Genomic DNA, 15,768 nt, shown 5'->3' on the forward strand with positions numbered 1-15,768 from the left:
CTTCTCATTCTTGGAAAAGTCTCAACAGAGAGGTCTCTGGACAGAAGTATCAACGTAGTCAGTGGAACCACTTCCCTGATTAAGGATTGCAGGCTCAAACCCTATGTTTTTGGACACCTACATTATTCAGTACAGTATTACCGGCCATGTATTACAGGTACATATATCAAAATTGCTTTATCTGGGAGAAAACCTAACCCTGTAATATCTGGGGGCCAATTATCCTGTCATTTACATCACACAATTCCTGCTGAAGTCAAAGGGAGCTTTCCAGGCCCAGTCAATGGGAGGTTTTGAGTCCCTGGCCTATTGTACTTTTTGCTGAAAATGTATCAAAATTAAAAAAAAAAAAAAAAAGGCTTAATTTAGCAGGTCATATAGGTTAATACCAAAGGCCTAAAGAAGGAAGAGAATCCTTAGTACTTTTCAGGTATTCTGCATTATTCCTGATTTAAAATTCTGTTTTCATTTTATTTATATACAGAATGCACATGGGGTGGAAAACTATCAGCTCTAACCTTTTCTCCAGTATATACTCCTGATTCACCACTTCTTTATTTCACTTGTATGCCAGTATAACTCCACTGAATTTATTGGAGCTACACTGGCATACAACTGGAATAACAAAGTGACAAATTGGACTCTATCTGGCTAATGATAGAAAGCAGGAGTTCTGTGGTATGTTGCTACCTTTAGACCACAAAGAACAGGTAAAGGTGTTCTTGGTAAAGGAAACTCATATTTAGGCAATGTTTTAGCACTCAACATAAATACAGTCTCAGCTCTAGCGCAACCTGATTTTTAAAAGGGTGTTTGGTTTACCTTATTGGTCATATCATAAGCACAAAAGGATTCATGGTAAAATGAATCACAAACTGAAATACAAGGAATAGTACACTTACCCCCCAAAAGAAGAAATCCTAGAAAGATTTTTAGCCACAAATTATGGAGACTTAAATAGAATATAATTTTAGTTAGAAAGCTTTGCTATGGAAAAGAGTATTTGCATCAACAGTTTTTGTAAAATCCAGCTTTATAAACAGAAATAGTTCATATTGCAGACACAACACATGCACACACACAACATAGACCAGATCTTATTTTTATTTTCAGTTGTAAATCCAGAGTAATTCCTATAAAGTCAATGTTGTTATTCTGGGTTTACATCAGAATGGCTGAGATCAGTATCTGAGCCTACACTTCTAATGAAACAGCCTGTTTGCTCAGCCGGTCATGCATTTGAAGTAATTTCTAGCACCTTAAAATAATGTCAGATCTATCCATCTTTCTTTTCTAGCTTTCAAGAAGAGCCAGACAATGTGAAACAAACAGCGTAGACCTGAAATAGCAAAAAGTGTGTAACTTACTATTTCCTTGTACAGATAAATTATCCATACACTAATAGTTGAACATATTTTCTACATTCATCTTTAACTAATTGAGATACTTGCAGCAGATATCCTGGCTTAGAATTAGAAAAGAACAATGGCCATAATCTTGTTTAGCCTGCTCTTTTTATGCGATAACAAGATTAGTTGCTATATTACCCCTGGAGAAAAACAGAGCTGCAGAAAGCAATCAAGCAATTACAGTCTGTTTACTTAACCTACTTGCATAAAATATTCCATAAACATTTTACAACCAGAACAAAGATGTGTTGAGGCAGAAATATCCTTTTTCACTCTGCAATTTATGGATGATTATATTGCATAAGACAAAAATGAAAACTGTAGCTTTCTACTTGCTCTTCAACAAACCAAACCTTTAAAAATTTCTGAGCATGAAGCATTAATACTGCACTAAAATATCACTCATTCTTAAGTATAGGCCTGCCTTGCCTATTTAACATGATCAAAATTCTCACTCAGCTAGTTTGTCTCATTAACACCTGTGTAAATCCAAAAAGTAGGATTTAGCTTACTGAATTCAGTGGGAATTTTGCCTCAGGCCCTATATTTCTGTGCAGTGTTTTCCACTAGAGCACAACATGCTGGGATAAACACCTTTATATAATTATGGACCAGTCCTGCAGTCCTTACTCACTGGAAATTTTATTTTGCAAAAAGACTTCAGGACTGTGTTCTATAACAGGGTTTTTGAAATGCACTGGAAAAATATGGGACTTTGTAAAATGCTCTGTCAATTCACGTTACTCATCACTTGATCTCCAAACAGATTTTACCCATAACTTTCTGATGGGAAGGCTATATTCTGAATTTTTTCTTCACCAAGAAGTTTCTTTTGTCACCTAAACCAAATGTTTAAAAGGGTAATTTTTCAATGGATTGCATTAAAATAAGGACTTGCTGCACCAGAATAATAGCTAGGATTTTAAGTCTGGCATAGTCCATGGGTCCAGATCCTCAGCTTGTGTAAATTGTCATAGCTCCACTGACTGCAAGTGAGCTACAACAGTTACACAAATTGAGGATCCGGCTACTAGCCCTCAAAGACTATCTACATAGGTCAAAGTAGGATGCCAATCACTTTATCGAGTGTGGAGGGAAAGCTGAAGACACATCTGGTCAATAGCTTATTTCTGCACAAGGGAAGTGGGGGGCATAGTGATCAGTTTATTTCCTGAAGCATAAGGATTAATACTTCTCATATGATTAGTACTAATATGTTCATGCTGTTCTTATGCACATGGGCCAAGCTTTTCAAAAATAGGATCCTAGATTTAGACAGTAAGCGACCTGATTAAGAAATGCTTAAAATGCGGCAGCTCCTGTTAACATCAGTAAGCAGGGCCGGTGCAAGGATATTTTGCGCCCTAGGCGAAACTTCCACCTTGCGCCGCCCCCCCCCCACCCCGCACATTGGTTTATTGAGGAGCAAATCCCAACGAGCCTTTATAGACCCCAGGGTCCAGCCTGCCCAGGGTCCAGCCGTGCCCAGGGGCTGCTCCCCAGACCAGGTTCCCCCCTGCCCGCCCCCTGAAGGGTGCACAGCCCCCCCCCACGAGCCCTCTTCACCCCACCCCACCCCACCCCAGTGGTCCCCGCCCCGAGTCCACTCACTGGCTTTGCTGGGCTTGGGCCACTGCAGCAGTTCGGCAGGGAGGAGCTGCCTTCTGGATGCACCAGAGAGCCAGAGCATTGGCTTGCGGTGGCGGCAAGCCCCAGCCATGGAGGAGCCGGCACAGCACAGTGGGGCAGCAGCCCTGCAAACGCGGTGGCGTGGCTAGTGGGGAGCAGCCACGCCCCCCACCCCTCCTGCCCAGGCTGCGGCCGGGCACCCCCCCCCCCGGGGAATCCTAAAGGCTGCAGCGGATGCAGGCCCCCGATGTGCCCCCCGGCTTCTCCCTCGCCGTGCTCAGGCTCAGAGGCTCCTGGGCATGTGAGCCGCCGCGGAGCCGCAGAACCCGAGCACGGTGAGGGGTGAGCGTGGTGAATGGTAAGCTGGGGGGTGCGCCTGCCTGGGCTGCAACCCACCTGGCGCCCCCCTCGGGGGCTCCTGCACTGGATGCATGGGGGCAGCAGCCCCCATGCGTCTCCCGACTCCCCCCTGCCATGCTCGGGCTCTGCAGCTCCCGGGAGTGTGAGCCGCCACTGCTGCTGCCCCTCCCAGAGTAGGCTCAGGGCCCTGCGCCCCGGTAGCTCACATTCCTGGGAGCCGCAGAGCCCAAGCACGGCGAAGAGGGAGCCGGGGGGCGCACGGGGGCCGCCGACCACATGCAACTGCTGCAGCCTGCAGGAGCCCCCGGGGGGAGGGGGGGCGTGCCGGGCCACAGCCTGGGCAGGAAGGGCAGGGGGCACGGCTGCTTCCCGCTTGCAGTGCCACCGCCTTTGCAGGGCTCCTGTGCCATGCCAGCTCCTCCATGGCTGGGGCTCGCCACCCCCGCAAGCCGACGCTCTGGCTCTCTGGTGCCTCCGGAAGGTGGCTCCTCCCTGCCGAGCCAGGGCACCGCTTTTTTAGGGTTACCATATTTCAACAATCAAAAAAAGAGGATGGGGGGGGCAGAGCTCCACTCACATCCACTCCCTTCCACTTCCCGCCCCCCTCAGAACACCCAACCCCCCCGCTCCTTGTCCCCTAGCTGCCCCCTCCTGAGACCCCCCCACCCTATCTGCCCCCCAGGACCCTACCCCCCTACCTGTCCCCTGGCTGCCCCAACCCTTATCCACACCCCCACCCCCTGACAGCCCCCCCCCGAACTCCCGACCCATCCAACCCTCCCCCTGCTCCCTGTCCCGTGACTGCTCCAATCCCTCTCCACACTCCTGCCCCCTAACAGGCCCCTGCAGAACTCCCGACCCATCCAACCTTCCCTCCACCCCCTGACAGCCCCCCCCCCGGGACTCCCCTTACCACCATGCCACAGGCTCCACGTGGAGCCAAAACAAACAGGCTTTGGAGCACACAGCCCCTCCCCCGCAGCGTGCTGGCGACGCGACGCTGAGGCAAGGGGGGGGGGAGCGGGGGAGGGACTCTGCCTGCTGGAGGCCAATGGGAGCGGCTAAATCAGGCCAGGTGCCCAATCAGCCACACTGCACTCTGTGTGAGGGGAAGGGAGGGGAGGGAGGAAAAATCTCGGATGCCCCCAACCTCTTGGTGCCCTAGGCGACCGCCTAGTTTGCCTAGTGGTTGCACCGGCCCTGTCAGTAAGCATATTTAGGTGCTTAAAGTTAAGGACGTACATAATCAATCTGTCCAGTTTTGGGGCCTAAATTATTATAGGGTAGTTTGTTTTTTTTTTGATACCTCTCTTCATATTTAATTATTCTGTCCTGGAACTTTTTATGTCTAAATGTTCTAGATCCACATGAACACACATTTGAAGTAAGGACACAACATGTTATTCTCCATCTCTTTTCTAAATTTACCTTGAAGAATTAGGTCTGGATTTAGGACTCAGTACTTGCATTCCCTTTGTGTCAAAGGGGAATTTTATGCTCTCTTTTCAAATATCATATGTCTTTTCTGCAATTTTTGTAAAGTGTCTAACCTAACCTTTGTTGCACCTTACAGTATTTAGTGACATTATGTGAAGGCCAAACCTTGCTTTCTTCACTCATGTGAATCATTCCATTATCTAGAACAGGATGCACACATGAGTAAGGGAAATGGGATTTGACCCATAGTGTAATATGGCAACTGATGATTTAGTAACTCAGGTAGAAGACTGAGGTTTCAGTATATATTCTACAGATGTGTGAGAAGACAGTTGAAGTACATACTATAGTTTTTAAACATGAAAGTAAAGTAGGTCACTGAGCGAATTATTTCAGTTTAATTTTAAAAAGCCTTTCCCCATATCATGCTCTTAGCACATGTAGAGTGTCCAGAGAAGATTATACAACAGAGAACATCAATGTCCAAGTGAAGGCATGCATCCACACCTCTAAGGGTATGTCTACAGTGCAATTAAAAACCATGGCTTGCCCATGCCAGCTGGCTCAGGGGGTTACATTGCAGTGTAGATGTTTGGGCTCAGGATAGAGCCCAGGCTCTAGGACACTGAGGTAGGAGAGTCCCTGAGCCTGAATATTTAGACTACAATTCAATAGCCCTTTAGCCTGAGCACGAGTCACCTGGCACAGGCCAGCCACAGGTTTTAACTGCAGTATAAATATACCCTAAGGTGCCCCTCATGCTTGGGCACAGCATTGCTGGGAAGTTTGCCTCCTGCATCCTCCCTGGTGGCCAGTTCTGTGGCCTGCAATGGACTTTGTCAGCCTGAGTCTTCTCCCGACTCCCTGTCTAGGTGTTCTGTGACTTAGCAAAGCATGTAAAAGTCCAGTCAAAGCATGTAAAAGTCTAAACACCTTTTGGAATAGTATGAAAAAATCTCCAATGAAAGTCCAAATCAATGAGACTAATAACCTTTCCACCCCCTCAGACTCCATTGTAGACATTACTAGACCTACTCCAGGGAGCTCTACATTCTTCTGTAGTGTTCTTTCTCCATTGTAGCCATCCAGCTAACCCCTATCCTAGGGGGAGTGTCTGCTCGAGAAAGCTGTCTCCACTGACTTTCCTTTGTCTACTTATAAGGCTTAGCTCTGCCTCTTTTGGCCAGGAGATAAGTAGTTACTCCCTCACCCCAGTGCAGAAATCATGACTAACTGGATTATTTCCCTTGCTTAGCAGGTTTAAACACACACCTCATCACCCTTTCATGCCCACTCATCTCCCTTTGTTTTTTTGTAATGAAATCTTCATCCCATAGTATGCTTGCTTGCAACAGTATCTAGATAGTACCGGTACAGATTTGTGATGATACAAGACACTGTTATCCCTACTGGTAACTGCTGTGATGGAACCATGGCAGAAAAATAGAAGTGCAAGAGTGTTTTTAGTATATAGCTTCTAAACATTATTTTAGTTTGAACTATTGATGAATTTCTTCCAGGAATGGAAAATTCAGTCTCTACTTGTTATCCATGATTGAAGAAAAAAAAAAATCTCCTAGCCAAGAACACTAGCCGAATTTTGATAGATACTGAATTGAACAATTAATGACAAGTGTTTAGTTATGTCAGAGCCCTTGCATTGGAGATCGACTGCTGGCAGCATGGTCACCATCTTATATTTTTTTCTGGGTCTAATATAGGACTGCTGATGCAAAGCTTGTTAGACATAGAAATGAAAAAACACATTGAGACAACACTCTAGCCATTCCTAAAGGTAAAATGAGTGCATGCCTTGGAAAATAGCCAACCTCAAAATGGAGAGAGGAAGTACGGAACACCTGATTATTGAATTAAAATAAAAGTTAGACTAGGATTTAAAACTAGTTTACTGGATTTTTACCCCTTTTAGAAAAGACAGTGAGTAATGTGACTACATTAAAAACCAAAAACACAGATAAACTGGGTGGATGGGAGCAAAAGTACTAGCAGTATAGATGAGAAAGGGAGCAAGATGGATGAAGTTCGGGTGATTGAGCCTATGGCTCTAACGAGGCAAGATAAGCCTCTCAGTAACAGTGGGGACAGAACTAAATGGCAGCAGGACATTTTCTCCTCTGACAGAGCACCCAACAACAAAATACACGTCATGTAACTGGACCTGCTTTCATTAGTTCAAGGATCTAGTTAGAATTATCATACTGAATCAGAGCCAAGGTCCATCTAGTCCAATATCCTGCCTCCAGTAGGGGACAGTACCAAATGCTTCAGAAGAAGGTGTAAGAACCCCATAGTAGGCAGATATGGAATGATCTGCTTCCCACACACATTAGGTCTCATCCTGATCTCTAACAGTTAGAGACTGGCTTAAAGCCTGCAGCATGAATTTTAATACCCCTTGCAAGTTTAATGTTATATCACCAGTTTAGTTATCATGGTGACAGACAGTGGTTGCTGAGAACACGTGAGTAGATTCTAAGATTCTTTGGGTAAAATCCTGGCCCTATTGAAGTCAATGGAGATTGTGCAACTGACTTCAATAGAAGCAGGATCATTCCTTTGTTCTGAAAATTATACATTAAGAATACATGTTCCTCACTGTCTTCTCACCTTTCAGCATCCTGGTTCACACTGGTATATGTGAAACTAGAACCAACCCATATATTTTTAAGCACAAATTTAGAATGATAAGAACTAATTTGGTGTTACTGGCTAAGCCACGACATGCATTATCACAGTATCCTATGATAACCAGTAACATGTTGTTTGTGATGGATTAATTAGATTATGGCTAAAAAAAATAGAATAAGTAGCCATAAGTAGCCAATTGGGGACACAAGAGCTACCAGTCTGGCATGTCTGAAGTCATGCACAAAAGATGTTTGAATACTTCAGTAGATGAATTTTAAACCCACTTTTCAATGGTTCTTCCCCCCCCCCCTCTAAATTATTCACCCAGTGGTAAAAGTGGGTTGAAAATTTGATGAACACTATTTTTGGTTAAATAATTTGACAATTAAAAACTGTCCAACTCTCTTAACCATTTCACTTTGAGAAGACTTAAAAATCTATAAAAACCAGAAAGGATAATGATGACATCTTAAATAGATTTAATTACTTATGGCTCTCATTGTAGGAAATTTTTTCTATACCTCATTCTTTGTGGCTCTTGTTTACACCCTTTAAAAAAAATGTTGAAAAATTTGAAAGTTTGAACATCAGAATTGAACACAATTCTAGTAATGATCTCACCAGTGCAGTATAGAGGTAATTGCCTCCCTACTCCTCTCGGTAGTACCCTGTTTATACAGCCAAAGATCACATTAGTCCTCTTAGCCCAGGGGTCGGCAATCTATGGCATGCGTGCCAAAGACGGCACACGAGCCAATTTTTAATGGCACACTGCTGCCTGCCGGGGTCCCACTCAACCCGCTGCCGAACCCTGGAGCAGCTCCAGCACCCTCGCTGCTCAGACCGGTAAGGAGGTGGAGAAGAGGCAGGGGGAAGAGGGGTAGGATCGGGGCATATCCCTCCAGCCCCCTGCCGTGAGCTGCTCAGGGGGCAGGGGGCTGGGAGCACCCCCCTGATCCCAGCCCCCCTCAGTCCCCTGCCCTGACCCCTGCACCCCCCTTGCACCCCAGCCCCCTGCATCCCCCCCCATGACTCCATCCCTGATTCCTGCACCCTCCACACATACCCAGCCCCCTCACATCCCATGCCCTGACTCCTGCACCCCCTCACACGCCCCCAGCCCTCTGCCCTGACCCGTGCACTGCAGCTCCCTGCATCTCCCCGACCCCATCTCTAACTCCTGCACCCTCCACACATACCCAGCCCTCCCACCCCATGCCCTGACTCCTGCACCCCCTCACATGCCCCCAGCCCTCTGCCCTGACTTCTGCACCCTCCACACATACCCAGCCCCTCCCCCCCCGCCCTGACTCCTGCACTCCCCACACCCCATGCCCTGACTCTTGCACTCCCCACATCCCCACCCTGAGCACCAGGTTGGCAGCGGAATGAGTGGGGCCGGCAGCCGGGACCCCGGCTGGCAGGAGCCAGCGGATGGAACACCAGACCGGCAGCGGGCTGAGCCGCTCGGCCCGCTGCTGGTCCGGGGTGCCGGCCCTGGTCAGCCCGCCGCCGCCGGCCCGGGGTTCTGGCTGCCGGCCCGGGGTTCTGGCTGCCGGCCCCTTGCCAGCCGGGGTTCCGGCTGCAGGCCCCGCTCAGCCCACTGCCGGCCTAGGTGAACAGAACCCCAGGCTGGCAGCGGGCTGAGCAGGCCGGCGGCTTAAGATCAGCATTTTAATTTAATTCTAAATGAAGCTTCTTAAACATTTTGAAAACCTTGTTTACTTTACATACAACAGTAGTTTAGTTATATTATATATAGACTTATAGAGAGAGACCTTCTAAAAAATGTTAAAATGTATTACCAGCATGCGAAACCTTAAATTAAAGTGAATAAATGAAGACTCGACACAGCACTTCTGAAAGGTTGCCGACCCCTGTCTTAGCCAATGCATCACAATGGGAGCTAATATTCAGTGGGTTATACACTAGGACTTTCACAGTCCCTACTTTTGCAGGATAGAAGTCCCACATCCTGTAAGTGTGGGCTGTATTCTTTCTTCCTAGATGTATGATACTGCATTTGACTGTATTGTCTACTAGTAAATGGGATAGCTCAGCAGACTGGCAATGCCTCTGCCTCCATGTCACTATTTTCAAATCCAAACCAAGTCTGATGGTGACCATATGTTACAGTTTGATAGTTCTATTCTCTATGAGAAGTGACTTAGTAACATCAGTCCAGATCCTTGTGAATAAAAATCAATACCATAATTAGTTAATATTCACTCTTTATAAGGAGGTCACGGGCACAAATGCATGAGCATAGAGGCTGAGCTAAACACACACACTTAGGGTATGTGTGGACTTAGAGCTAGAGGGGTAAATTTCCAGCTGAAGGAGACATAAGTGCATTAGCTCTGATTGAACTGGTGCATTAAAAATAGCAGTGCAGCCATGGCATCCTGAAGGGGCTAGCCGCCCCACATCTGTACCTAGTGTCTGGGATGAGTATGTACTTGGGCCAGCTAGTTCCTCTTGCCACTGTGGCTACAGTATTTGTAGTGCACTATCATGAGTATGTCTCCAAGCTGGAATTTACACTTTCCAGGTCCAGGGTAGACATAACCTTAGGCTTAAACCTGAACTTGTAGGAACCATATGTAAGTGGTAGGGTGGAGAATCTTGTATTTATTCTGCCTGTTTGAACTGGTCATATAGTATTCAGCTAATGTATTTGCTTGTGTGAAGTATTTGTGAATCCCTCCCATTATTTGCAAGTCTATTCAGTGACTACAACAAGCAAACAGATATCTATGCATTATTGATGACGTATCTGAAGTTGGTATTTGGCATTAAAGTTTCAGAACCTAGTCGCTGATGGGTCAAATATATATTCAGCCTTGTGTGTGTGTGTATTTTATTTGAAGTCATACATATTCAGTATCAGATTGGGGTGTTCAACTGAATCACGCAGACCATCTTTGAAACTCTGAAATTGAAGGTTCAAATATGGTCAGATTTAACCACAGCCCTAAGGTGTGTGTAATATTCAGAAGTCCATTCCCTAACCCTAGTTTTCTGTCTATGCTGTTCTTATCATGTGATTAAGTAGACATTAGTCTCCAGGGTCTCAACACAGAATCGCACAAACATTACATTCACTCAAAAGCATAAAAAAAAGAAAATGGTAATTCTGGGAATAACACTGTATGTGTCACTAAAATTGCTGACTTGAAGGTGGACTGAAACCTTCCTGAAATGATTGACTGCCTAAGCTCATACTTTCAGAATCAATACATAGCATAGTAGAATAATGTTGGTTTGTCACCTATACAGATATATATGAATATCAAGTATTTTAAAGGCCTACATATATTTAAAAATAATAGAGATATGATCACATTACAAGAGTTGTCTATCTCACAGAAGGGAACAATTAATATTTATCACTGTCAGCAATCGTTGCATATACTCACTATAATATCATGCAATTCAGCAATATTTATTACCCCTTTGCTTGCTGCTTTTCTGAACTTTAGGTTCTCAAAAGAAAGTTACATTTTCTAATGTCAAACTCCCCTAGAGTATATCAAGTCATTTTATAGAATAACACACTAAGAAAAGCAATTTATGGGGTATGACTGACTCTAATGCTACTTTTTCCATCATTTCATTTGTTTTCCATTAGGCAGGAAGAAAGACATGGGAACTACATATAAGAATTCCTGTATCTTACCCCATGGGATACTCTGTTAGAATTCTTAAAAAGAGAATTGTTTCTTAATATATTTTTTCATGTAAATTACTGAAATTGTAATACATTTTCTCCATGCTGTTTTAAATTATCTAGACACACAATATTTATTTTCGGTGACAAGCCTTACACAACACACCTCACACCTTCATTTAAATGTTTAGAGAATATATGCCTGTCCTTTCCTAAGGTGACTTCTCTAAAATGAGCAAAAACACTTGCATACTTCAGTAACTTCTGCAGAACACTCCAATCTCTTAATAGCTCAGGGAATAATGCTGCATTACTATTTCTTGATTTACATTATCTTTATTTGTCCCTTTAAGTGATGCCAGGTGAATACTAAAACAGTGCTATGCCAAAAAATCTGTTTCTCTTCCTCTATAAAGACCTACTTCAACTGCTATTGAAGGCAGTTTAAAAGTTCCCTGTTGTGTTCAAGGGGACTTTGATTAGGCCCAAATAGAAGTTAACCAGATATTTATTTTTTTCTACTAGACACTGGGTACATTGAGGAACCTGTCACCAGCCTTGGCTTCCCAAATAGTGAACTTTTAGTCACCCTTCCCATCTCTTACCTTCTAGAAGTGATGGGGGGGGGGGGAGGTTGATTCTTAGCAGAATACTTGCACTTTGATTTAGATGCCATCTTAACCTACTGCTGAAAAGAGGTCTGAACAGTGGGACCCATGGGAAGTACTAGGACATTGTGGTCTGCTTCTAGTTTCTTACTCTTTATACCCTGGTTTCTCTCATGATATTTGTTCTCTTTGCCCATCTAAACCAGAGGTGGTCTCGAGTGAAAGAATGTGGAAGACAAGCATGTTGGCAATGGAGGATGGGTGTGGACAAAACCTCAAAAAGCTCTTAACTGATGCAGCAGTTGGGAGGTCTCCTGTTTAGAAGGAATAGCAGAGAAGGTCACTGTAACTATTTCCAGCATAATTAAAAAGCTGAAGTTTGATATCACATTTGTACATAGAAACTTTATTCGTGTTTTTTCTGCAAGTGATATTGAAGGGGCTGAAGGAGCAGGGCAGGGGTGTAAGGAGAGTACAATCTCACTCCATGCACAGCCCACATAAGGGTTTAGGGCACGACTGCATTTTGGAGGACTTCAGGGAGGGACTGTTTGCTCCCTGTGCCCGAGGAGCATATAGTGCTCCACAAAGGACAGGGACAGGCAGGAAAGATGGGGCTGTGGCTCTTCGGTCCTGTGTACTAGCCAGCCAAGTTGTCTGGCAATGCAGCCCGAAGTAACATGCCACAAGTGGGTGTAGTGGAGGGTGTCAGTCTGTGTGTGTGTTGGGAGGCTTTATGCCTCCCACTGCTCTCCTAGGGGTGTATGTGGTTCAACTCCATACCACCTTATGACTCCATTTAAAAAGAAATGTGAGCAAGATATGAATTTTAGGCTTACACAAAGGTTAAGTTCTAGGAGACTGGTGGCACCTTAAAGACTAACAGATTTATTTGGGCATAAGCTTTCATGGGTTAAAAAAAACAAACAAACAAAAAAAAACCACCACACTTCTTCAGATGTATGGAGTGAAAATTACAGATGCAGGTGTTTTATACTGACACATGAAGAGAAGGGAGTTACCTCAGAAGTGGAGAACCAGTGTTGACAGGGCCAATTTGATTAGGGTGGATGTAGTCCACTCCCAATAACTGATAAGGAGATGTCAGTTCCAGGAGAGGCAAAGCTGCTTCTGTGCAAAAGCCAGTAGGAGAACACTTCAACCTTCCTGGACATTCTATAACAGATTTAATAGTAGCGATACTTGAACAAAAAAAATCTTCACAAACAGACTTCAAAGAGAAACTGCAGAACTGAAATCCATTTGCAAATTTAGCACCATTAATTTGGGCTTGAATAGGGACTGGAAGTGGCTAGCTCATTACAAAAGCTATTTTCCCTCTCTTGGTATTGACATCTCCTCATCAGTTATTGGGAGTGGACTACATCCACCCTGATCGAATTGGCCCTGTCAACACTGGTTCTCCACTTCTGAGGTAACTTCCTTCTCTTCATGTGTCAGTATAAAACACCTGCATCTGTAATTTTCACTCCATGCATCTGAAGAAGTGCTTTGTTTTGTTCTTTAACCCGTGAAAGCTTATGTCCAAATAAATCTGTTAGTCTTTAAGGTGCCACCAGACTCCTTGTTGTTTTTGTGGATACAGACTAATACGGCTATCCCCTGATATAAGTTCTAGGTAATGTACATAAGTAATCCAATCTTGCAATGGCATAATTTTCATTAATGTAAAAATAGTATTGCAAAGAATTCTAAACTGTCGTTATAGAAAATACAAGTGTTGTTAAAGAAGAACTTGTGCAGATGTGATTCTTACTCAAAATTAATCCTTTACATAATGAAAAGTTTGATTTCTTACATAAAATCACTTTATTTTCTCAATTTTGACTAGAATAGAAAATACAGTACTTTTAAACCATCTTTCCATTTTTCAGCAGACATCAGATTACACAGAGGAAAAAAAGAAAGTTCCTCTTTCCCAAGTACAATGGGAATTTGTGGTTAGTAGGCTGTTTCTCCCCACCCCCCAGTTGCCCTGGATTTGAGGGGTATACTTACTCCAGAATGTGATCAAGTTAATTGCAACCATATTATGTGCATTCAGTCACCTTGAATTAATAAAATACAACACCACATGGTTAAGGGTTAATTTGAAGACAAGCTTTCAGAAGCAAGATCAAAACTAGCTACAGTTTCTGCTAATCAGAATGGGAGAAGGGGACTGACAAATAAACCATTGAGACTGAAAATTTTGGTGGTTGGAAAACCTTGAATCCAAGCACCTCCGCTATTAAGTTTATTGAAAGTTAGAAAAGTGATGAGCCAGTAGAGGTCATTATGACTTGTGTTTTGTAGAAGTTAGTTATAAAAGATTAGCTGATAGAGTGTACTTGTGAGCAGTCCTCTGAAGCCATTTTGGGAGATGTTTTTCCTGATACCCTTTCTCCCCGGTGGGCAAGCAACTGGCCACTGTGAACCTGCTATTAATTACTCATTACCATTCCAGATGTTAGATAAATATCTGGGATGTTCTAAACCTAATACTGATGTCTCTGTGCGCTTAAATCTAATAAACTGCAGTGTTAGATAAGAGCATACTTACTTGCATTTAATCCTTGATCTTGATCCTTGAATTGTGGTGTTCCTATTGATTTATTCCTGACACCGCCTGGAGTGAAATAGTTAAGTTGCCCTTGCAGGGGGTTCTGAAAAGCCCACATAACACCACCTCCAACCCCAATCTGAGAACCCATCTTCTGTGAAGTTTAAGAAAACAACTTTTGTTTGCTGCATTAGAAGTTCAGGCTTGTAGCCCATTGTTAAAATTATTAAAATCCATATTTGATGGGCATCATCACAGCCCTCTATGATCCAGAAATGTATCTACCTTGTCTGATTAGGAATACCTCAAATACTTTTCTTCCCTAAAATTACACCTAAAAGTGTTATAATATTGGTAGGGCCCTACTAAGTTCATGGATGTGAAAAATGTATCATGTACTGTGAAATCTGGCTTGTGTGTACTTTTACCCTGTACTACACAGATTTCATGGGGGACCAGCATTTCTCAAACTGGGAGTCCTGACCCAAATGTGGGTCATGAGGGGTTACAGTATTGCCACGCTGCCTTCCGAGCTGGGTGTCCAGAGAGCGGCGGCTGCTAGTTGGGTGCCCAGCTCTGTAGGTAGTACTACCACCAGCAGTAGCACAGAAGAAAGGGTGGCAATGCCATACCCTTACTTCTCCACTGCTGGCAGTGGAGGTGCCTTCAGAGCCTGGCTCCCAGCCAGCTGCTGCTGCTGCTCTTTGGCTGCCCAGCTCTGAAGGCAGCACTACTGCCAGAAGCAGCACATAAGTAAGGGTGGCAATTCTGTGAACCCCTCACAGCCCCCTTTAGGGTCAGGACCCCTACCGTTATAACACTGAAATTTCAGATTTAAATATCTGAAATTGTGAAATTAAATTTTTAAATATTATGACCTCAATATTGACCAAAATGGACTGTGAATTTGGTAGGGCCCTAAACATTAGGATCCAGCAGCACCTTTAAAATGTCTTCCAGTAGAAAATCTAAATTGTCTGTTGACCCAGTGGCACCAATTTCAGTTCATTCATATCTTCAGACTACTAGCTTGTTGGCTACAGCTCAAGTCTCTGAAAAAAGAAATGGCCCCCTATAGCTCTACCAGAAGTTTTATCAAATTCACCATAAGATTTAGGAACAAAAAAGTCATTTAGAACACTCATCTAGCGAGGGGGGGTGGGGAAGAGAACAACCCACAAACAACACCATGAACAAAGCCTTTTTTTCTGTGTGTAATATGATAGGTTTCCAACATGTAGAAAAAAAAATACTGCAATATCAGGTAATTTTACATCATTTGGTATTGCCCTTCCTATTCTGTTGCTCAAGGTGTGCAAGAAAGGAAAGGAGAGGAAGTATACTATGAATACCTGCAGCAGCTTTTTCTAGAGCATGAGGATGCTCCACTAGATAGGGGTGGGAAGGAGAAATACAGAGGACTAGTGAATGAAGCAGGAATGC

The sequence above is a fragment of the Emys orbicularis genome, chromosome 8 (genome assembly GCF_028017835.1).
Source record: "Emys orbicularis isolate rEmyOrb1 chromosome 8, rEmyOrb1.hap1, whole genome shotgun sequence".
NCBI classification, from domain to species: Eukaryota; Metazoa; Chordata; order Testudines; family Emydidae; genus Emys; species Emys orbicularis.